The following is a 25,982-nucleotide window of genomic DNA, read 5'->3' on the forward strand; positions in this document are numbered from 1 at the left end:
AAGCAGCTCAAACCCCTTCATAGGCTGCCAGTATCTCTTTTTCAGTTGGGGTATAGCTGGCCTCAGATCCTCTGTATCCCCGACTCCAAAAGCTGAGGGGTCGACCTCGAGTCTCCCCTGGAGTTTTCTGCTAGAGGCTCCAGGTAGGACCGTTCTTCCCAGATGCAATTTAGAGAACACTTTTCACATCTGTCCCAGTCCAGACTGGTCCAAGGGCTACTGCATGAACTATCTCGTGTTTAATTTGCTCAAAGGCTTGTTGTTGCTCATGGCTCCAGTTCAAATTCTTCCGGGCCACATGATAGAGAGGGCTTACATTCAAACTGTAATTTGGGATGTGCATTCTCCAGAACCCCACAGCACCCAAGAAAACCTGTGTTTCTTTCTTATTAGTTGGTGGAGACATTGCTGTTATCTTGTTGATCACAGCTGTGGGGATCTGGTGACGTCCATCTTGCAATTTTATTTCCCAAAAATTGAATCTCCTGTGCAGGTCCCTTGACCTTACTCCATTTTATGGCAAAACCGGCTTTCAGCAGGATTTGGATTATTTTCCTCCCTTTCTCAAAGTCTTCTTTCGCTGTGTTGCCCCACACAATGATGTCATCAGTGTATTGCAGGTGTTCTGGAGCTTGCCCCTGTTCCAGTGCAGTCTGGATCAGTCCGTGACAGATGGCAGGGCTGTGTTTCCACCCTGGAAACCCCCTGACTGGGGCAGTCGGTTCCAAGTGTAATGGACACCCTTCCAAGTAAAAGCAAACCGTGGCCTGCAGTCTGCTGCCAAAAGAATTGAGAGAAGTGCATTGGAAATATCAGATGTGGGATACCACTTGGCTGCCTTTGACTCCAGTTCATACTGAAGTTCTAGCATGTCTGGTACAGCAGCACTCAATTGTGGTGTGACTTCATTCAGGCCATGATAGGCCACTGTTAGTCTTCACTCTCCATTACACTTTCACACTGGCCATATGGGGCTATTAAAGGATGAGCAGGTCCTGTTGATCACTCCTTGGCTCCCCAGTTGACGGATCAGTCTATGGATGGGAATCAGAGAGTCTTGGTTGGTATGCTATTGCCGCTGATGCACTGTTGTGGTCACGATTGGCACTTGTTGTTCTTTGACCTTCAGCAACCCCACAACAGAAGGATCCTTTGAGAGGCCAGGCAAAATGGGCAGGTGCTTTATTTCCTCTGTCTCCAAAACAGCAATACCAAAAGCCCATCAGTACCCTTTTGGGTCTTTGAAGTACCTTCTCCTGAGCTAGTCTATGCCTCTGTCACTCCAGAAATATAAAAGGGTCCCACCCCTTGACAGCTTGATGGCATCAGGGTACACTGTGAACCCATTTCTACTAGAGCCTTATACTTCTGTGGGACTGATGTGCCAGGCCATCTGATCCACACAGTCCAGTAAATCCGATTGTCCCCTACCTCCTCCTGCCTGGAGGCATGGCCCCTCTAATAGTCACAGCATTGGACACTTAAATCGTGTGGAAAGGGATTATTCTTCATTATCACATGAACTGGAGTAAAATCAGCTCTTCCACTCCATGTGAGAACTTGCTCACTAGAGGCTGAAGCCACAGCTTTCATGTATGATCATCCTTGACCTTTGTTCTCCTATTTAATTCACGCACCCATTCCTCCAGAGCTGAGGTAGGTTTCCATTCCACTTTCTCATGTCTTCTTTGTGATCCCACAGGTAAAACCATAGGGTGGCCTGTGGTGTGTACCTTCTATATCTTCTCTCTCGATCAGTAGGATGCCTTTTGTTAATAGCTGAGACATTGGTTGGTGCATGTGAGGAGCTGGATAGATCAGATAGATCATCTCTTAATTGTTTGAACTCCTGGGACAGTTTTTTCCACAGCTGAAATGATGGAAGGGTTGAGATTGTCTTTGAGCTCTTGATTCACTTCATCCACTGTTGGTGGTACTACGTCATGCCAAGTAACTGATGCCAGTGTGTGGACATATGACGATGGTGCATTCTGTGTAAATTTCTGCCACATGGGTCATGTACATTCAACTTCATCTGGATCTAAGGATTCATTCCTGGCATCCGGCCTACAATAGATCATCTCTAAAGTGCCTGATTCCCTCAGAGACTGGATGCCTTTCTCTGCCATGGTCCAGTTGGCCAAATTACTCATAACATCATCCTTATAGGGAAACGTCTCCTTCACAGCTGCCAAGAGCCCTCTCCAAAGGCTGAGGGACCAATTCTTTCTTGCAATTGCTTTGTCAATTCCCCCTTCCCTAGCAAGTGATCCTAGCTGCTTGGCTTCCCTGCATTCTAGTTTGTGACCGTCATCCCCATTGTCCCAGCATCGGAGCAACCAGTTGACGATGCACTCCCCTGGATGATGGGTAAAATCTCTGCATATTCCATAGCACGGCTGAGGTCCAGGGTCCAGAAGTCACCTCTTCTTCTTCCTCTTCCTCTGATCCACATAATAATTTTTGTTCAGGTGCTGCCCCATGTCGTAAGTGAATTAGTTCTTCATCTTTCTTCACTGTAAGGTTTGCTCTGTGCCTCTAGTTTGCTTTTCCCCTTGCGTACAGGGGCAACCACTATTGCATGAATTGGTCCTTTGGTTTAGCTGCAGTGACTGTCTCTGTGGTTGAAGTGTCTGCAGTATCTGTTGTCGAGGTTGGTGCAGTTGCTGTGCTTGGGGGTTGAATAGCACTAGCAGCTGTGTTGTCTGTTGCTATTGGGGTTTGAGTAGCTGCTGTACTTGTCACTGGGGCTGGTGTAGCTGCTGTACTTGCAGTTGGGGTAGCTGACTTGTCTGTTGTAGTCAGAGTTTGAGTAGCTGCTGTATTTGTTGCTGGGGTTGGCATAGCTGCTGTGCTTGGAGTTGGAGTAGCTGCATTGTCTGTTGTGGTCATGGTTTGAGTAGCTGCTGTACTTGTCACTAGGGCTGGTGTAGCTGCTGTACTTGGAGTAGCTGCATTGTTTGTTGCTTTGCCATCAGATCCAGAGACATCTTTTCCCCTTTGAAGGTGCTGGATAGTGTTGAACAGGGCTCTGTAGGCATAGGCCAAGCCCCAGCTCGCTGCCATGCTTTGTCCCTCTCTGGTATGACCAGGATGACAATACATCTCATTCTGTTTTACTAATTTTTTTGGATTTTGCATTTGTTCAGTGGTGAAGTTCCAAAGCACTTGGAGGGGCCCACTGCCTAGATATTTGCCCATACTATCCCACACACCCTGCCACTCATGACTGTCCAGCCTCCGGGAAAATCTCTTGGTCTTCCTATCTCACCATTTAACCTTAGACAAGACTCAAACCCAACTCTGCTTAACTCTTGGGATCCGAAAAAGTGCTTGTGGGTAAAGGACACTCTGTATGTGTGCCAGCATGGTGATCCCCATCACAATCAGCAAGCAGGTCTCATGGGTATTTGAAGGCCATTCAAATCCTTCAGAACTCTCAAATGATGCTGTAAGTAGTCTGGTGGGGGAGCTGGAGGTGTAAGGGTATGTGTCCTTCATAGGTTGACCACCCGAGGAGGGAACAAAAGATGTGTAATTGCTAAACACTTCCATTATATACCTCCCAAAGTATAGAGGTGATGAACACACTGGGAATGCAAGCTAGATCAGTTTTATGATCAATGAGTCTATTGTATTACAAGTGTCGTAGTTTAAACCAAGTCCCCCTACTCCCGGAGAGTTAGGAAGGAGAATCCAAAGAATGTAGCCCCCACGGATTGAGATAAGAACGGTTTAATTGCTAAAGCATAACACAAAACCCCTACTGCCATTTACTACTACAAATAATAATGATACAGCAAACAGCAAGTGAAGAGAATACAACACCCCACCAGCCACCGACCCATAACTCACTCCACCCTGCCTGGCCGAGCACCATGTGCTCCCTCCTCCATTTTTCTCCAGAGCTCCCCCCTCCAGCCTTCTCTTTTCCAGTATGCATCCTGGGCATCACGTGCTATGGTATGGAATACCTCATTGACTAGCCTGAGTCAGGTGCCCTGTCTCTCCTTCCTCCCAGACTCCCCTCCTCCACCTGGCTGGAAAAAAACCTTGAACAAAAACACCCTCAAAACATGCTCAAACCATGACATTATCCACCCCTTATTCCATACCATTCACGTCATGCCCAGATCCCACATTTTCAATACACCATCACTCTTAAGTCCACCCCTCGATCATGAGACATCTCTATGTTGCATCTCTGGAATGACAGCCTGAAGTATCTGGGCCCACCAGGCTCAAAATCTTTCAGCGTCCCCTTCAGCAGTTCTACAGCTTGCTGCTGGGGACTCCATACAACTGCCTTCCACCTCCAATGCTTCCAAAGCACTGGAGGGGCCCATTGGATCAGATACCTGGCCATACTCTCCCACATGCCCTGCCACTCATGACTGTCCAGCCTTGGGGACAGTCTCCCGGTGCTCCGATATCCCTGTCCAACCCCAGACAAGACCCAAATCTGACTCTGCTTAACTTTTGGGATCAGACAAAATGATTGCGGATAGAACACACTCTGTGTGTGTGCCACCATGCTGACCCCTATCACAATCAGCAGGCAGGTCCCAAGGGCACCCAAAAGCCATTCATAACTGTCAGAACTCTCAGGTGCTGCTGCTGCACTTGTCACTGGGGCTGATGTAGCTGCCGTGCTTGCCAGTTCTCCCACCACAAGCTTCTCTTCTCCTGAGTCCGGATCTTCCTTCTCTGCCTTGCTGGGAAATGCTGCGTGGTCTCCTGCATCCTGCTGGGGCTCGGCGGATGACTTCCAGGGAATATTCTCGGCCGCTGCGGGGTTCGGAACGGCGGCGGGACTCGGTTCCTCCACTGCCTTGCTGGGAAGTGCTGCGTGGTCTCCTGCATCCTGCTGGGGGTCGGCGGGCGACTTCCGGGGAACACTCTCGGCCGTCGGAGGGTCGGGAACGGCCGCAGGACTCACCTCCCCCGCTGCCTGATCCTGCTGCTCAGCTACCGCCCTGCTCCGCTCCTCCCCCGCCTGCTCCCACTGCTCTGCCACAGCCGTTTGGCTCCCCGTGCCGCTCTCCCTGGCAGCCTCAGCTGCCGGCAGCTCCTGGGGCCGCTCCTTCCTGGCTTCACGCAGCTCCACGCAGACGACGATGAGGATAAGGACAAGGACGGCGAAGAGTAGCGGGACGGCCTGGTACAAGTCCAAGTCCACGGCCACGTCCATCCCCCCCTGCTGCCGGAGCCCCACCGTATTACAAGCCTCCGACACAAAGTACAGTGAAACAAAAGCTTTAGCCCAAGCCTCAAACACGTCCAATCCATACACAAAGTACCCGGCAAAATCCCGAAACAGCGAGATCCAGAGAAAAACCTCTAAGAGCCAATAAATCAGCATTGTGACAAGAGACCATAAATCCGCTCAGATCTGTTCTTATCTCAAACCCTCGGGCCACACGTTGGGCGCCAAAAATGTCATGGTTTAAAACAAGTCCCCCTACTCCCGGAGAGTTAGGAAGGAGAATCCAAAGAATGTAGCCCCCACGGATTGAGATAAGAACAGTTTAATTGCTAAGGCATAACACAAAACCCCTACTGCCATTTACTACTACAAATAATAATGATACAGCAAACAGCAAGTGAAGAGAATACAACACCCCACCAGCCACCGACCCATAACTCACTCCACCCTGCCTGGCCGAGCACCATGTGCTCCCTCCTCCATTTTTCTCCAGAGCTCCCCCCTCCAGCCTTCTCTTTTCCAGTATGCATCCTGGGCATCATGTGCTATGGTATGGAATACCTCATTGACTAGCCTGAGTCAGGTGCCCTGTCTCTCCTTCCTCCCGGACTCCCCTCCTCCACCTGGCTGGAAAAAAACCTTGAACAAAAACACCCTCAAAACATGCTCAAACCATGACAACAAGTCATTACCATAAAGTACAGCAAAACAAGCACGTTAGCCCAGGCCCCCCAGCCGATAAACACTAGAACAAACAAATACCAGCTGCAAGTAAAGTATGACATGCTGAAACTCCGAGATCAAGAGCAACAACTTTGAGAGCCAATAAATTAGCATTGTAATGGGTGACTATTAATCCAAAACAATGAAAGCTTATCACAAATATGGTTAGACACACTCTGGTCAGATCTGTCGTTATCTCAACCCTTAGAGCCCCACGTTGGGCACCACAAAGAAGTGTCGTGGTTTAAGCCCAGCCGGTAACTCAGAACAACACAGCTACTCGCTCACTCCCCCCACCTTATTGCTCCCTCCACTCCTGGAGGAATGGAGAGGAGAATAGAAATAACGTAACTCCCATGGGTAGAGGTAAGAACAGGCCAGTAGCTAAGGTATAACACAAATCACTACTGCTACCACCAATAATAATAATGATAAGGGAAATAACAAGGAAAGAGAATACAACTGCTCACCACCCACAAAACAGACCTGAGCATTGATCTGGCTCTTACGGGTAACTGCCTCCAGTTCATATAGTGGGCATGATGTGCTGTGGTATGGAATATTTCTTTGGCTAGTTTGGGTCAGGTGTCCTGTCTCTGCTTCCTCCTGGCTTCCCCTCCTCCCTGGCAAAGCATGAGACTGAGCAAGTCCTTGATCGGAGTAAACATCACTTAGCAGCAACTAAAAACATTGGGGTTGTCAGTGCTGTTCCCAGGCCTAAAGTCAAAACCACAGCACTGCACCAGCTACTAAGAAGGAGAAAAATGACTGCTGTAGCTGAACCCAGGAGAGGGGATTATTTTTAATGCTGTTATATATTGTTAATGTCATGTCCTGAAGCATCCATCAGAGGATCTTAAGACTACCTCAGAAGTATGCTGCACTATGACACAGACCTTGAATCAGCCAGAAGTCTCAAGTTAGCAAATTTTTTTTGATAATAAGAAGAGATGGTGGGTCTTCTGTCATATTAGTGTTTTCCAAGATATTCAAAGGAATCTTGAAGAACACTGATGTGAACTATAGGCATATCAGGATTTTCCCTTCCCTTTGCTTCCTTTTGCTTCCCTTCCTTCCCTTCCCTTCCTTCCCTTCCCTTCCCTTCCTTCCCTTCCCTTCCCTTCCCTTCCTTTCCTTTCCCTTCCCTTCCCTTCCCTTCCCTTCCCTTCCCTTCCCTTCCCTTCCCTTCCCTTCCCTTCCCTTCCCTTCCCTTCCCTTCCCTTCCCTTCCCTTCCCTTCCCTTCCCTTCCCTTCCCTTCCCTTCCCTTCCCTTCCTTTCCCTTCCCAGCAAAGAACAAACTGGTTCCAGCTCTATTTATCTGCATATGTCATCCATTCACTTCTGAGGCTTCAGGGGTATGTTCAGACCTACAGTCTTTAAATCACCTTGAGATCTGTTTTTTTCCAGATCACTGGTACTATATAAATGTATATTATCAGTGTTTTAGTCATCAAAATACCTGATCTTCAGAATATGCTGTTAAATAGTAAACAGACTGACTTAAGTAATTTCAGCTTATACACTTTCCTACTTAAATAGGTCTTCCATAAAAAGCTGTTCCAAACATCTGTTTGCAAAAATGACGTAGTAATTTGCATCTATGGACCAGATTTCAGATTCTGTTTACAGTTTCAGGAATAGTTTACCGTAATATTCCTGTTAGTCGATGACTTTTGACTGGTAATAAGAAACAGTGCTAGCATACCTAAATAGATGATCTTGTTTCACTTCTTTTGCTTTAAAACATTTTGATCTTCCTCCTCTCTTTCGCACATTAGTGTTCTGTGTAACTGCCTAGTTACTGCAGCTACTGTGGAAAGCATTTCTCTTAACAGTGCAAATGAACTCAGCATAAATGTAATTTTAAACTTTGGCTGACAACTTGATAAATCAAAACCAGTCATGCAGTTATGTTCATTATGTACATAAGAGTAAAGCCAGTAATAGCATTAATATGGCAGAACAAATAGCATGCAAACCTGTTTGAAATTCCCCTCAAAATATAGCTATATAGATACTATGCCATGAAACCAGATTATTTTAAGACTGAATTTGACCTCACCAGATGCAGGTATGGACACTTGGGTGGTAGGACATACGTGCTGCACCTCTTACCAGCTGTGATGGGGAGTGGGAGTTCCGTGTTGTTGAGATCTCTGACAAATCATTGCTTGTTGCTTCAGGTTAGGAGCAGAGAGGATCATTCTGAACACATATGTTCCCACTGGTTCCCTCAGAGTAAAAAATTGATAGCTATGGAGACCCAAAGGGGTCAGTGTAAACTGTCACTTAGCTACCTGTGACCAATAGGCAGACTCTTTACCTGAAGCATTTGGAAGAAGATGGGGCAAAATAAAGCCAGGATTCTGGATATATAATCTGAGCCAAGTCAATTAGAACACTCGGGCAAAGCCAAAGACCACAAAATCTGTCCCAGAAGACCCCTTATCTCTTTGCCAAAAAACGTTACTATAGCCTTACAGCTACTAAATCCAACGTTTATTGCAGATCCTTAGATTTATCATGGGATATAGAATGTGTTTGCAGTTTGAAAAAGAAAATGAGAAAAAGCCACCTCTTATTTAAAGGTAACTTGTTTAGAAGACACACAGTTTAACTGTGTCTCTTGCCTTTATTAAACTGGAGTTTATAGGGAATCATGTTGAAATAAATGTTCCAACTTTTCTTGCTCATTGCTTGCTCTTCTGGCTTAGCTCTCCATCTTGATTTGTCGAATATGGTATAGGTTAGGGACCTATATAGGAATATGTAGAAAATCTACAGCATTAGTTCCGCCCCAGTTTTGTAGCCAACAGTGTTTTCTCATAGCACCAAGAATGTTTTCCAGGTTAACATCAGGTGATTAACCTTGGTGGTATCTGTTAAATCAGCCTTCAGGCTTCATGATGTTCTTTTTAAATTAAAACTTTTGTATATTTATTCCTGGCTTCATTGTACTGTGATGGGCTGTTAAATTACTAGTAAAAGATTTCTTCAGTAATAATGAGAAGAAAGTCTTTTTAAGTTAACTTCAGTGCATTTTTCTCTTAGTTTAAATTATGTTCTTTGATACTAGAGAGGTACTTGAGATTTGGCTATTGCTAATAAAGAGCATATGCACATTAGCATTGCTATAGGAATATTGTGTCCCATTGAGATACGAGCATTTTAAAGGGATGATGGAAGATTGGAGCAGGTTCAGAAGAAAAATTCAGGAATGATCTGAGGCTTGGAAAACACTCCTTATAGTGAGAGCCTGAAGGAACTTAATCATAGAATCATAGAATAGTTAGGGTTGGAAAGGACCTTAAGATCATCTAGTTCCAACCCCCCTGCCATGGGCAGGGACACCTCACACTAAACCATATCACCCAAGGCTTCATCCAACCTGGTCTTGAACACTGCCAGGGACGGAGCATTCACTACCTCCCTGGGCAACCCATTCCAGTGCCTCACCACCCTAACAGTAAGGAGCTTCTTCCTTATATCCAATCTAAACTTCTGCTGTTTACGTTTCAACCCGTTACCCCTTGTCCTATCACTACAGTCCCTAACGAACACTCCCTCTCCAGCATCCCTGTAGGCCCCCTTCAGATACTGCAAGGCTGCTATGAGGTCTTCACACAGCCTGCCCTTCTCCAGGCTGAACAGCCCCAACTTTCTCAGCCTGTCTTCATACGGGAGGTGCTCCAGTCCCCTGATCATCCTCGTGGCCCTCCTCTGGACTTGTTCTAACAGTTCCATGTCTCTTTTATGTTGAGGACACCAGAACTGCACACAATACTCCAAGTGAGGTCTCACGAGAGCAGAGTAGAGGGGCAGGATCACCTCCTTTGACGTGCTGGTCACGCTCCTTTTGATGCAGCCCAGGATACGGTTGGCTTTCTGGGCTGTAAGCGCACACTGCTGGCTCATGTTCATTTTCTCATTGACTAACACCCCCAAGTCCTTTTCCACAGGACTACCATGAATTTCCTTTTTGCCCAACCTGTAGCTGTGCCTGTGATTGCTCCGACCCAGGTGTAGAACCTTGCACTTGGCATGGTTAAACTTCATCAGGTTGGCATCAGCCCACCTCACAAGCATGTCAAGGTCCCTCTGAATGGCATTCCTTCCCTCCAGCGTATCAACAGAACCACACAGCTTGGTGTCATTGGCAAACTTGCTGAGGGCACACGCAATCCCATTGTCCATGTCAGCGACAAAGATATTAAACGAGACCGGTCCCAGCACCAATCCCTGAGGGACACTACTCGTTACTGATCTCCAACTGGACATTGAACCGTTGACCACAACTCTTTGAGTACGACCATCCAGCCAGTTCTTTATCCACCAAGTGGTCCACCTATCAAATTGATGTCTCTCCAGTTTAGACACAAGGATGCCATGTGGGACAGTGTTGAATGCTTTGCACAAGTCCAGACAGATGACATCAACTGCTCCACCCCTGTCTATTATTTCCAAAGCCCCATCATAGAAGGCCACCAAATTGGTCAGGCAGGATTTCCCCTTAGTGAAGCCATGCTGGCTGTCACCAAGCACCTTGTTGTTTTTCATATGCCTGAGCATGTCTTCCAAGAGAATCTGCTCCCAGATTTTGCCAGGCACAGAGGTGAGACTGACTGGTCTGTAAGTTTGGTTAAAAGGTAAAGAAGTAACTTGATTGTGGTCTATAACCTTCTGTATGGCAAGGGATAAGCTGAGGCAAAAAGATTCTTTTTAAAAGAAAAGAAAAAATCACATATAACTTCATTAAATGGCAGAAGTCAAAGTCAGCAGTTTCAAACTAGAAACTTTTGAGGAAAGCTATTAAGAAAAGACTGCTAAAGGATGCAGTCAGTTTTATATATGTTAAATCAAGCCTGTATGTTTTTGTGAAGGTACACTGCAGATTTACCACTAGCTTGAGGGAGGAATTGTTGGTAGAACTTCTGTAGCATGTGTTATGCAAGAAGGCAGACTATACGACTGTAACTGTCTTGGCTGAGATTCTGTGCTTCATTTTCAAGTGCAACCGTGAGACATTCTTTCAGTGGTGTCTCTGAATTTATATTAAGCGCTGTCCAGGTCATTACAATCCTTTAAAAAGATTAATGTGTCTCTAGTTATTTACAGACTGTCCTTTTTATTTTCAGCATATACAATACAGAATCTTTTTCTTAGTGGGAGGGGAAAACTTTAAATGTAATTCATGGAGTAATTGGGGGGTGGTAAGTCAACGTATCATCAGCTTCCTCAGTTTCTTCCAGCAGCTACAAGAACATCTTTTTCTTGGTTCATTTAGGGCAGCTTCAGTAGAGAAAAGGCAGCTGAGTATGAAAGCCTGCACCATCCTTTTCCCCAGCCCTGTCTTCTGTAACACAGCATTCAGTATAAGCTCTTGGTTAGGACTCACTCAAGAGTGTGTGACCTGTCCTAGAACTTCAATTTTCCATCTTGTATGAAAGATTTGTGCTCGGCTCAAAGCAACATATCACAAGTAAGTTTTGAATTTCCTAGAGAAATTGAATTCCTAAAGCAGAAATCTGAGCTACTGCCAGACCAAGCAAAGCAAACAGTACTTAAATACACACTTGGAGGATATGATTGTGCGTTTTGGAGGTGTGGTTGTGTTGCCAGTGGTACTCAAGCCACCTCTGTTACCCCTCCCTCATATTTCTGTCTTCAGTGTAAACATACCGTAAGAAATGAATGGTGGAAATGATAAAGCAACTTGTGTGCAGAATATTTGATCCTTTGCAATAGACTTCAGTTGTTATAGCTGCGTTATAAACTTTTTTAGTCATTAATATCCTACATGCAGTTGGCCTCAAAGTGAGAGAACAAAAATACTCTATTCACATTTCCAACAACAACTACACTTCTTATGAATGGATTTCTGTGCTACTACCTCATATTACATTCCTGGGGTATGTTAATTTCACCTTCTTTCCAATGGGTAGCTCAGAGCACTTCCTGAGGACCTCATAGGTTTGCATCAGAGCTGTTGTGATTGCCCAGGGCTTTCTAGGCCCTGATGAGCTATAATCCCTTTTGTGGCAAAGACCTGTTGAGATATCTAAAAAGTATTTGATTAATTGGCATCAAACACCAGTAATACATGTCACCTCATAGGTGCATCACTAGTTCAATAACAACAAATTATTCTTTGATATTCTGGGCTGTGAGTTAGCACCAGTATGGCTGGTTGGAGGAGTCTGAGCTGGGATTCAGTCTGCTTATGCCTTGTTTGTATCAGGACTAATACTTGAAAGCTTGCACACATTCCAGGCATCAATCCTGTCAACCTGTTTCCAGTGCTTCCCATAGTTTTGCTCTGTCTTTGATGAGCAGGAGTATCTTTTTACTTTTTCTGCTCACTGAAGGATTTTTGGATTCTCACCTGCAAATGAATCAGTTTGCACAAATGGGAATTCTCCAAGCCTGACAGTTGTGATCCTCTTCTGGAGGTTTTGAAAACTTTACCTCCTCCTACTTTCATGTGTGCAGTTTTGAAATATTTGCTCCTAAATTATGTGCTTATATTGACCCTGTTCACCCTGTTCCTGGTTTCTCTTTCTATCTCTGATCTTAGCCTGTGCATGATCTCGATAGTAACTGCATCTGATTTGCTTCCTACCCATTCCCTATTATGTGTATACATTTGTACAGCACCTGGCACCAGCAGCCTTAAACACAAATAATAGTATGCTCTTAGAAAGAGACTAAGAGCTTAGTTTCCCACTAGTGGCATGCCATAAGTCTCTGTGATCTCACAGGGATTAGAACAGCTAGATTTTGTCTGTTACCAGGATCCTGTAATCAGTCAATCAACCATACAGAGGTCTTAATGAAACCACATTTATATTTTGCCTTCTGTGAGGAATTTTGCCTTAATGGTGAAATTTAAGAGGAGTTTCTGGAAGTCCCAGGCTATGCTGATCCTGTGTGGGAGATAAGGTTCAGACCAGGGCAAGAGAATGATAGAGACTGTGGGATATTCAGGGTGTTACTGCTCTGCTAAGTTGTTTTGTTTGGTGCAATTTCTGTTAAATCTCTCACAGCAGTTAAACCAGTTCAGTTTAGTTAGTGCTGTTGCAGATAGGTTGCTACCAGCACTGTCAGCAGTGCTTTTCATGGATACCAGTGCACTCTGGGAAGGTAGAATATATTTTTTTCTCATGAAGACTAATTAGGTTTTGTAGAAAAGAAAACACAGAAAAAAAATACTAAAGCATCAGATGATGTCTAAGTAGAGAGGAGATGTAGTTTACTCAAACCTGTAATTGTAGTCCATACTTACAACAAAGATTTTTGTGAATTAATAATAAGAATTTTCTCAGTCACTTGTGAGCTAGTTTTGTTCTGTCATTGTCAGTGGCAACAAACGGAACTAGCTTTTAAATGAAGGTAGCGGGAAAGGACTTACTTGTAGAGCTGTCAGAGCAGACTGCTTAGGAAAGGCACTGAATCCTTATTTGTCCTCATTTTTGTCCCCGGACTAGTAACCTCCGGGCACCCAAACTGAATAGATCTAGTATTTCTTTCTTCTGTGATGCCTCTTAGGCAGGTAGACTCACCCCAGGATAAAATGAGCCTCCACTTTTAGAGAAGAAAAGCATCTAAAGTTGTCTGTAGAAGCCACTGAAGTTGAGAAACAAAGCATTTCTCCATCTTTGCCAAACCCTTGGCCTCTAAGTATTGTGGGAAGGCTAAAGAAGTGTGTAATGTTGTCAAATATCTGATACATAATGAACTGACTTAAGGACATATTGTCAGGCCTTTCTTTGAATTCTTGTCTAGTTTCCCAACCAGAAGGTTATTTGAAGCTTTCAATATGTTAAATAATATGTTGTTAATTTATTTTTGAAAAAACTTTTTCTTGGTATATTTCTGCCTAAGGATCATGCAAACCTTTACATATTTCCATATTTTCAACATCTTTTATGCAAATAGTTGTTAAAAATGAAAATTCTAATTTTAAATGAAGAAAATTCATGACATGCATCTTGTGTTGCGGTTTAATCACTGTATACCAGGAAAAGTATTGACAGTTGTCCTGTGGAAGCTATTAATGTTCCTGTCCAAGGTTAAATGAAATTGCAGTTTATCAGAGCAGCATTGAGAAAATAAGGGAATCTGCTCATGGCTCTTGATTAATGCCAAGCATGATCAACACAAGGGGGTTCATTAAGCTATATATCATGTGGGTGATTTAACATGTCATTGTGCCTGCTGTCTGCTTTAACTCTCTGTATAACCCAGTGTTCAGAACTTGTATCAGCCCTGCACCTGAGGTGTTGTCTCCCAGAGTTTGTCATGCTTGGGTTGGCTCAACATTTTGTTTTTTCACCAGTCACTTTTTTATGACCATTCTGCATTTTCATGTAACACAGTTTCCACAGCTGTCCACTTTTCTGTCTTGTCTAAATATATGTGTAATCTGGTAGGGTTTATGCTAGAGATGCAAGGAATGTGTCCTTCATTGTCTAGATTTTCACTGATTTTTAGGTGTTTCTACATTTTGTGCAGTTGGTTTTGAACAAGGCAGTCAGAATGAAAAGAATTAGGTCCTGATCTTGGGAGAGAACAGCAACCTCATTTCCCAGTGAAGGGCTGTGTTTCCATGCAAGGCTGAACCACACAGCTTTCCACTTAACCATTAACTCTGAAGGATGGAGCACCCAAGACTTTCTACAAACAGCCAGGAAAAATGTCCTGATTACAGGCCTTTACCTTCCTAGGGGATTTCAACCACAGAGACATCTGCTGGGAAGGCAGCATAGCACTGTGCAAGCAGCCCAGGAAGCTTTTAGACTGTTGAGAGGAATTTCATAGCACAGATACCAACCAGATCATGCTTGACTTTCCTGATTACTTGATACGCTAGAATGACTATGTGAATGGGGGAGGAATGGTGGATGCAGTGTTGTCTTACTTTAGCAAGGTTCTCATGCCATGTCCCATAGCCTTCTAGTAAAAGGGACTGCTAAATGCATTGAAACTTGTCTGGACTGTTGGACCTGGAGGCATTTATCAATGAGTTCATGCTCAGTTACCAGCTGACAATAAACAGACTACCAATGAGGTTGATACTCGGGTTGACACAGTTCAATGTGTTCATCAACAAAAGTGATGAAACAGAATGTGATCTTAGCAAACTAGTATTAGTTAAAATGTTAAGCAGTAGAAATTCAGTCCAGAGGGGCCTTGAGAAACTTGAGGATTGAGACAACATAAAATCTATTGATTCCAGCAAGAAGTGCAGAGTTCTGCACTTGTGGCAGAGTAACCTCATGTATCAGTCCAGGTGGAGAGAACCAGATTGGCTGAAAAGGTGCAGAGGACATCAAGCTGAGTATGAGCCAACAGTACACTCATATTGCAAATCAGACAAATCCTCTGCTGAACCACAGGACTGATGCCAGTAGATTGAGGAAATTTATTATGCTATTATGCTGATGTCACGGTTTAAGCCAAGTTGGCAACTCAGCCACGCAGCCCTTGCTCACTCCCCAACCTAATTCCTCCCTACACTCCTGGAGGGATGGGGAGGAGAATCAAAAGAATGTAACTCCCACTGGTTGAGATAAGAACAGTCCAGTAACTAAGGTATAGCACAAATCACTACTGCTACCACCAATAATAATAATGATAAGGAAAATAACAAGGAAAGAGAATATAACCGCTCACCACCTGTCGACTGACACTCAGCCCAACTGAGCAGTGATCTGGTCCTTCTGGGTAACTGCCCCCATTTATATATAGTGGTCATGATGTACTGTGGTATGGAATACCTCTTTGGTTAGTTTGGGTCAGGTGTCCTGTCTCTGCTTCCTCCTGGCTTCCCCTCCTCCCTGGCAAAGCATGAGACTCAGAAAGTCCTTGGTCAGAGTAAACATTACTAAGCAGCACTAAAAACAGTGCTGTTCCCAGGCCTAAAGTCAAAAACACACCACTGCACCAGCTACTAAGAAGGAGAAAAATGACTGCTACTGCTGAATCCAGGACAGCTGGGTACTGATGAGGCTATACTGGGAATATTAGTATCCTTGCGCTCTCCAGTTCTGAAGGGTTGTGTGGAAAATGGAGAGCAGCCAGCAGAAGATTATGAAGGTCAGGGACACAGGCCACTTACCTTTCAAAGAGAGACTGAGGAAGCTGGTCTTTAATCTGGAAAAGGGAAGGCAAAGGAGCAGCAATATAACAACATCCTAAAACTACTTGGTGATTAGTGGAAATGATGGAGTCAAGATCAGTTTTGGCAGCTGGTAAAGAAAAGATGCAATGGCCTACTAATACCCCACTATATTGTAACTGAAACTGTAGGCATGTCCAGCTGTGTATCTGGATGCATGCCCAGGCTATGTTCAAGAGCATGGTGGGCTGGAAATGCCATAGAACACACTGTCCCTTTGCCTCGTTTCCTCCCTATGTTCACCCTTAGGCCCATCTGACCTGATGTCAGTGGGAGAGAAATCTGAATGCATAGAGGAGAAGGCAGATCTACAGTATCTGGGTAGTCAGTGAGCAGGAATGTAGGTCAAATGATGGTATTCCTAAGTCTTTAAGGCTTTGCTTAGGATTTCAGTACCCTTTGTTTTACTCCAAACCCTCCAACAGTGACAGAACTGTAAGGTAGAGTGGTGCATGCAGTACCTCTTCAATAATGACCTCTTTAAAGTAAAGCATGGGGCAGCTATGGGCATTTTTAAAATTTATCTTAATTGTGATGATTTTAGAAAAGATCTGCTACTTGCTTTCATTAGATGGTGATTTTCAATGCTTATTTATTTGCTGTGCTATTGCTGTCATTAGCTCTGGGAATCTACTCAAGGCAAAAGATACTGCATTTATTTTTCCAAATGTAACAAAACTGTCAAATAGAGGAATCATAGGAGCAAGTGACTTACAGGAAGAACATCTACAAATTCAAATAGCACAATTCAGGTTATGTAATATGTTTTATTCAAGCAATTGAAATGATTTTCCATTCTTCTTTTTCATGTAGTTCTGGGATTAGCTGAGGTGGTTTTAACTGGGAAACACTGACTATGCCAGAATTTTCAATTTAATAAGAATTATATCTTAGCTAGATATTTAATTTGCAGAAATTAGAATTGCTCCCTACATTTGAGAAAAAAAGTCTAATTTCTTTCAATATAGGGACTGGGAATTAAATGTATGTGAGATAGATGTTACAGTCTAAAGCCAGATTACAAGTGTGTATTGGTTATAGTAAATAACACAGAATGGTTGTTTAATGGTAGTTAATGTAGCACTGCTTCTAGCAAGTAGGCCTTTAGCTACAACTATCTTGTCTCCTGCTGCAGTGTGAATACCTTTCACCTTGATATCTAAAACAGTTTTCAAGTATTCCTAGTTCCATACTGGAGTAGTTTTTGAAAGATACTGTATTGTTTACTGCTACCATTAATTGCCATAGATTTATTTACAAGACAATAATTAATTATACTTCTGGGATGCTCAAGAGTCTAACATAAATCAAAGCAGACTTGATAAGAAGTGATGAAAGTCTCACATAATTAAGCAGGGCACTAGAGACCAATTGTTTATAGAATGATTTTGCTGGGGCTAATTGACAGTAATTATTTAATCTGATTTTCTTCTTCCCAGTAATGCTTCTATCACTTCACTGTTCTTGGCTGATGGCACAAGCATATTTCATTTTATCAAGGTGTTCTCACTGTATCAATATACAGGATTTTCAGCTATTACCCATACTAGACCTTTTTTTTTTCTTTTTTTTGTAACAGTGCAAGACAGAAGGATGGAAAATGGATGTTAAGTTTTGGTAGTTATTTCCTAATTACATGGAGCATTGGAGTGTTGTAAATGCTAAGCAAGATAATGACTTAGTTGATAATAAAAGTTAATTCTACAGGAGAAGCAGCCTTAGGATAACAAACATAAATATATTTGCAGGCCAACTGATAGTTTAGCTCATTTGGTACAGTTGTCCAGCTAACATAAAAAATTTAATAGGAAATTTATTTCTATTCAATATCTGTAACATTTCCCTGATGCTTAATTATATCATGTTTGGTAAGTATCAACATGTGGTACAAGAAACTCTTAAGTGGAATTATTTAATTTCTTGCAAGAAAATGAATTCAAGGCCCAGAGATGTTACTGAATCTCTTCTGCTATTTCACTTGCTCACCACGCACATGCTGGAGCAGAGCATAAGCAGGTCATACAGTCCTGCCATGTCCTGTACTCATACAGAAATAGGAGCGGGACACAGAGATCCCAGGTTAAATAGTCTAATCCTACCATAGTATTACATTATTTCCAGGCATGCTGTTTATTTTATAGACATAGCGTTACTTGGTCAGTAACATGCTTGGAAAGATGTTTGTATGTATTTTGGTCTGCTTACTGCGAGGCTAATATAATATGCATACCAGGATGCCCAGAGACTTCCTTCACTGAAGTTTTAACTCAATGATCAAGTTGATATAGATATAACAAAGGAAGAGATAGCTCAATTATATGAATTTCCAGTGAAATTCATGAAAATAGGTGTTTGTATAGTGGAAAAAGACATGTATTAGGATCCCCGCAGAGAAAATTGCTTCAGTGTAAGTTCATATTATTAAGCAACAGAAAATCCATGTGGGATACAGCCTAGAACTAGTTACACAACTAATGTTTCTTATGCAGTAATGAAGTAATTATCATAGCAATGTTTTTGGTCTATGGTTTGCAAGCATTTGATATCAAGCAGATGGGTGTGTTTTTTCTCCTTGGTATTTGAAGTTAAACACTGGTGAAAATTTTCAGCATGTAACTGTGTAGTGCTGTAAGCCAGAGAGCTACTTTGGCTACTCTTTCAACTGCGGCATATACAATTCACATATATATTTAAAGCTGTTTTCCTTCTTTCTCAGGAGCATCAACCTTTCCCCCCACTCCTCATCAAAATATTTCAAAGTGTCTTTTATAAATAATTGAATAAATTTCAAAATTCCAAGTAAGATCCAGTTGTCAATACCCTGTGTGTCCAACTCCTTTCCTACACATCTTCTTAGATCAGAACTAGCTTTGCATTCTAACACCAGTAATTTATATATGCTTATAAATAATAGAATCATAGAATAGTTAGGATTGGAAAGGACCTCAAGATCATCTAGTTCCAACCCCCCTGCCATGGGCAGGGACACCTCACACTAAACCATATCACCCAAGGTTTCATCCAACCTGGTCTTGAACACTGCCAGGGATGGAGAATTCACTACCTCCCTGGGCAACACATTCCAGTACCTCACCACCTTAACAGTAAAGAACTTCTTCTTTATATCAAATCTAAACCTCTGCTGTTTAAGTTTCAACCCGTTACCCCTTGTCCTATCACTACAGTCCCTAACGAACACTCCCTCTCCAGCATCCCTGTAGGCCCCCTTCAGATACTGGAAGGCTGCTAAGAGGTCTCCACGCAGCCTTCTCTTCTCCAGGCTGAACAGCCCCAACTTTCTCAACCTGTCTTCATACGGGAGGTGCTCCAGTCCCCTGATCATCCTCGTGGCCCTCCTCTGGACTTGTTCTAACAGTTCCATGTCCTTTTTATGTTGAGGACACCAGAACTGCACACAATACTCCAAGTGAGGTCTCACGAGAGCAGAGTAGAGGGGCAGGATCACCTCCTTCAACCTGCTGGTCATGCTCCTTTTGATGCAGCCCAGGATACAGTTGGCTTTCTGGGCTGTAAGCGCACACTGCTGGCTCATGTTCATTTTCTCATTGACTAACACCCCCAAGTCCTTTTCCACAGGACTACCATGAATTTCCTTTTTGCCCAACCTGTAGCTGTGCCTGTGATTGCTCCGACCCAGGTGTAGAACCTTGCACTTGGCATGGTTAAACTTCATCAGGTTGGCATCAGCCCACCTCACAAGCATGTCAAGGTCCCTCTGAATGGCATTCCTTCCCTCCAGCGTATCAACAGAACCACACAGCTTGGTGTTATCGGCAAATGTGCTGAGGGCACACTCAATCCCATTGTCCATGTCAGCGACAAAGATATTAAACGAGACTGGTCCCAACACCAATCCCTGAGGGACACTACTCGTTACTGATCTCCAACTGGACATTGAACCGTTGACCACAACTCTTTGAGTACGACCATCCAGCCAGTTCTTTATCCACCAAGTGGTCCACCTATCAAATTGATGTCTCTCCAGTTTAGACACAAGGATGCCGTGTGGGACAGTGTGGAATGCTTTGCACAAGTCCAGGCAGATGACATCAACTGCTCTACTCCTGTCCATCAGTTCTGTAGCCCAATCATAGAAGGCCACCAAATTGGTCAGGTAGGATTTCCCCTTAGTGAAGCCATGCTGGCTGTCACCAAGCACCTTGTTGTTTTTCATATGCCTGAGCATGTCTTCCAAGAGAATCTGCTCCCACATTTGCGAGGCACAGAGGTGAGACTGACTGGTCTGTAATTCCCCAGGTCATCCATTTTCCCCTTCTTGAAAATGGGGGTTATATTTCCCTTTTTCCAGTCATCAGGAACTTCACCTGACTGCCATGATTTTTCAAATATGATGGCCAGTGGCTTTGCAACTTCATTCGCCAGCTCCTTCAGGACCCGCGGATGGATTTCATCAGGTCCCATGGACTTGTGTACATTCAGGTTCTTAAGATGGTCTCGAACCAAATCCTCTCCTACAGTGGGCCTAGTGTCTTCATTCTCACAGTCCCTGTGTCCGCCTTCCAAGACGTGAGTGGTGTGGTCAGAGCCTTTGCCAGTGAAGACCGACGCAAAGAAGTCATTCAGAACCTCAGCCTTCTCCAAGTCCTGTGTAGCCAGTTCTCCCGAAAGCTTCCGGAGGGGGCCTACATTGTCCCTAGTCTGTTTTTTAGCTGCTACATACCTATAAATTCCCTTCCTGTTATCTTTAACATCCCTTGCCAAGTTTAGCTCTAATTGGGCCTTAGCTTTCCTAACTTGGTCCCTAATTACCCGGACAACATCCCTGTATTCATCCCAGGCCACCTGTCCTTGCTTCCACCTTTTATAAGCCTCTTTTTTCCTGTGAATTTTTCTCAGCAGCTCCTTACCCATCCAAGGAGGTCTCCTGGCCCTCCTGCTGCACTTCCTTCTAGTTGGGATGCAACACTCCTGAGCTTGTAGCAGGTGATCCTTGAATGTCAACCAAGAGTCTTGGGCCCCCTTGCCCCCTAATGCTATATCCCATGGAACCTTGCTAAGCAGGTTCCTGAAGAGCCCAAAGTCTGCTCTCTTGAAGTCCAGGGCAGTGAGCTTACTGCACGCTCTTCTCACTGTCTTGAGGACCTCAAATTCGACCATCTTGTGATCACTGCATCCAAGACTTCCCTGGAGCATCACATTTCCAATGAGCTCTTCCCTGTTGGTGAGCATGAGGTCAAGCATGGCACCTCTCCTTGTTGGCTCCTCTATTGCTTGCAGAAGGAAGTTGTCTTCCACAGAATCGATGAACCTCCTGGATTGCTTGTGCCGGGCTGTACCGTCACTCCAACAGATGTCAGAGTGGTTGAAGTCCCCCATGAGAACAAGGGCCTGTGAGTGTGAGGCTTTTCCTATTTGTCTGTAGAGATCTTCATCCACAGGTTCCTCTTGATCAGGCGGTCTGTAACATATCCCCACAGTAATGTGTCCCATCACTGTTTTCCCCTTAACCCTGACCCACAGACTTTCTGTTAACTGATCACCTGTCCCCAGACAGAGTTCCATACCCTCCAGCCTATCCCTAATATAAAGGGCAACTCCCCCTCCCCTCCTACTGGGCCTGTCTTTTCTAAAATGCCTATAACCTTCCATTCCAACACTCCAGTCAAAGGAGCCATCCTACCATGTTTCGGTGATGCCTATTATATCATAGCCCCATAGATGTGCCCACATCTCTAATTCCTCTTGTTTATTCCCCATTCTACGGGCATTTGTATAGAGGCATCTGAGCCAAACTCCAAATGAAGCTGGCTCAGTGGCTGGAGTGGCTACAATATTACTACATTGCTCCGAGCATTTATTATAGGTGCTGGCAACTGACTGGGTGTGTTGGGATGGAATGATGCTCCCCTCCCCCAACACAACTCATTTAAAGCATCCTTGACAAGTCTGGCAAACCTCCCAGCAAAGCCACTCTTCCCTTTCTTTATCAGAGCAGTTGCACCAGCCCCCAGTAGGCCTGGCCTACAAATGTGGGCCCCATGTCCAAGACACCCAAACCCTTGACTATGACACCACCCTTTTAACCATTTATTAACCTGTCCAATCCTCCTTGCCTTTGGAAGGTCCTCCCCTGTGTCTTGGAGAATTGTCGAAAAGACCATCTGAGCTCTAGAACCCCTGACCACCTGTCCCAGAGCTCTGTAGTCCTTCTTTATACTCCTCAGGTTACTACTATCTATATCCCTAGCACCCACATGTATGACTAGAAGCAGATAATAGTCTGTGGGACTTACTAGAGCAGGCAGCCTCTCTGCAACATCCCTGATCTGTGCCCCATGTAGGCAACACACCTCCCTTGCGACCGGGTCAGGCCAACAGATGAGCGCTTCTGTCCCTTTCAAGGCAGAGTCCCCTACTACTACAACCTGTTGCTTTTTCCTGGCGGCACCAGGAGAGATCTTCTGTACCAGTGCACTAGCCGGCTGTTCCTGGTGCAAATGCATTTCCTCATCAGCCCCCTGCAAGACAGCAAAGCGGTTCTGTGTGGGGACAGCAGATTTAGGAGGAAGCCCCTTGCTTTTTATTGCTCTCTTCCTCCTTTTGTTGTTTTTTTTTTTTGTTACTAATTCCCAGCTTCCCGGGTTAAGAGCCTCCTTCTTTCCTCCATGATTTAGAGGGGAATCTTGAGGCCCCTGCACTGTTTGGTCCTGGAGCAAGCAGTCCTGCTTCCTCTCAGCTTCCCTGACATCTTGCAGCTTACCGACAGCATGCCGTAGCTCAGCCACCTGCTGGAGGAGGACCTCCAGCAGGGAGCAGTGAGCGCAGCCCTGCCCAATCTGCACCTTTCCCTCACCAGACCAGTGCAGGCACTCTCTACACTCCAAGCTCTGCACCGCAGCCTCCCCTCTTACCGGCTCTGTCTGGGTGCCTACGCTGGCCACCACTGGGACAGCCAAGGCAGAGCTCCCAGACCAGACCCTGGTCACACAGCGAGTGCTCACCATCCCGCTCGCCTGCCCGTGCGAACTGCCGCGCAAACTGCCTCGACCTGCTCTGTTTACCTACTCTATTTGCCCGCTCTGTTCACCGCGCTCCTGTTCACCGCGCTCCCTGGGTAGATTTTTAACCATTCACAGTTGGTGCCACTCCTCCTGTCTCCGCCCCCGGTGAGTCACCTCCTCACGGTAGCTGAGCTCTTCGGCAAGTCCTGTCGAGGATTTGAGGCTTCCTCCTCAGTGGCTCTTGTTGCTCTGAGGTGAGGCTCCTGGATGCTGATCTCCCCTGGCTCCGCTCCGGTGTTACAGGCGTCCTCTCTCAAGCTACTCCCCTCAGCAAGTCTGATTGCTACTTATACTATTCTGGCACTACAGAAAATATCCTTTCTCAATGGCCACTGCTTTTTGCTTCTTTGAATTATTCTTCAGGCTCTACTTCTGACTACAATAAGAGTTTCAGCAAGTGATACCAGGTCAAGGTTTGTAAAATAACTTCACAGAGTGACTTGGTGAATTTGAGTAACTGATCACTTCTAACAGTAACTGCAGAAATGGTGGCTTATCCAGGACATTGCTCTTTCAGGGGGGTTGGACTAGATGATCTTTTGAGGTCCCTTCCAACCCTCGGGATTCTGTGATTCTGTGATATAGAACTAGTATATCACCTTACTGTGTACTGACTAGGTCATTACAAATATCTATTACTAATTATTTTTTACTAATTTACTTCAGAACAAAATTCCTAATTTATCATCAGGGTTTTCCCATCTTGAGATCTGTACATAAGAATTCATATCCCACAAAATCTCTGGTCCATGTTATCACTGTGACTTTTAGTGAAACTTTGTAAACACCTTAGGATGCTTGGATAAAAGCTGCTGTAGTTTATAAAGCTATTTACGTGAAAATATGAGTAATAACAATTAGTTGTTAGTAGCAGTTATTAATAGTAAATTATACATTGATAAGACAGTTATGAAGACTGGTTATTCTTATAGCATTTAACAAGAAACCTGTTAAAGTGTTTTTTAAAAGAAGTCTCACATGAATAATATTTTGCGTGAGATAGAAATGCTGGTAAGTGATCAAAACACAGAAGACCCTTCATGTCTCCTGAGAGGTAAATATCTATGTGTCTGTATGTCTGTCTGTATATACATGCATAATTTTCTTCAATTCATTTCTCATAGTAAGCTACAAGAATGCAACAGAAATCATTATTTTCTATCTCTTTTTTTTTCTTGATGTTAGTTTTAAACTTACTTAAATCAATTTCAATTGAGTTTGTTTGTATGTACCTTGTAGGGGAGATTTAAGCAGTCTGTTGTAAATTTACTTTTAACAGAGAAGGTAAAAGATGGTTTAATGTTTGAATCTAATTATCTGTATACAAATGGAACTTGTATAGATAGGCAATAGAGCAGTATGTTTTTGAGGATACCTCAGAGCTGTGCTTCAAAATTGAAAGAAGGATATTGCATTTTAAGTAATTATTACTTTCTAAATAGAGAAACTGAAGCTGTGAGGAAAAATATATATGAAGATGTAAACTATAATAAGAAAATATGAGTAAGTAAGCATTTTAAGCTGAAAGTGAAGGAAGAGTTTAGGGCTAAAATATGAAAAAAGGTTCATGAGAGAGTACCTAAATCTACATTTTGCTATTTCAGCTGTGAGTATCATATAGATTAAGTTTTTTTTTCAGTCAGACATACATATAGGCATTTAAAATAAATGTCTCTACTGTTTAAATGCACCGTGTCATTGTTAACCTAATTCTAAGACAAAGTGCTCCATATCTGCTCAGGTTTCCAGTATATTCCTGGATGGGATTCAAGATGTTTGCTTTCATCTCTAAAATCCTACCTTTCTGGGGTGTTGGAGTGGGGCTGCATCTCTCCTTCCCCAGGACACACTGCTGCAGCTGAAGACAAGGAGGGCAGCTTTCCAGGGACTGCCATGTGTCCTGGGGGAGGCACAGTCCAGTCACAGCTTGCTTTGTGTCTGAGCATACGCGCTTCTCATCTCCTTGTTAAGGCTGCTGAAGAAAGTGTCTTTATGGACAGACTTATATGTTACCTGTTTTATGGAATGGGTCTCACAAGCACTAGAACTCGGTGCAAAGACAAAGAACATTTGATGTGAACATTATATAGATGTTTATAATCATACAGTCAATGTATTGCATCTGGAGTGCAAAGAATTAATTTTGTTTCTAACGTCTGGAACTGAATAACTAGCTCACTCTAGTCTTACTCACTCTAGGTGTTTTATGAATTTAAAATCCAGGATTACCCAGTGGCAAAGTTCTGTGTGTCCACAAGTAAGGTCAACAACATGATTTAGACTTTACTTATGTGGTACATGCAACTAGCAGAGCTAAGTTTCTCCTAGGAGCAATCATCTGGCACATAAGGTACACCAAAGGCAACTTACAGGCTTGGAGGCAGAATAGGCATAAAATTCAGCAGCAGCAGTTGAATGTTTAACAACACAGTAGAAACGCTAGGCTCAGAGCCTTTACTGAGCTGTTCCTGTAACTGCAAGATTGAGTTCAGAGGTTTTCAATTTATGTGAGACGTTTCCCAGGCCAGAAACTCATTTGCTTTCATTGTATTTAAACAAAACGGTACGTACTTCTCATTGTTCAGAATAGGCCTTACTGCACTGTCTTTGATAAATAACTATGCTTTTTGTGAACTTTTGTAGTCTCTCATCTTCTTAGGAGTTATGCCCTACTGTGTTAACCCATATATATATACATATATATATATATATATATATATATATATAATTATTTTTTCTTTTTTCTTTAAAGCAATGGTTTTGTCACCGGGATGCACAGAGGCACAGAATTCTGCTGCTGAAAGGAGATGGGAACCTGCTGAAGTTTACTGC

Source organism: Melopsittacus undulatus, chromosome 1 (assembly GCF_012275295.1).
Source record: "Melopsittacus undulatus isolate bMelUnd1 chromosome 1, bMelUnd1.mat.Z, whole genome shotgun sequence".
Lineage (NCBI taxonomy): Eukaryota > Metazoa > Chordata > Aves > Psittaciformes > Psittaculidae > Melopsittacus > Melopsittacus undulatus.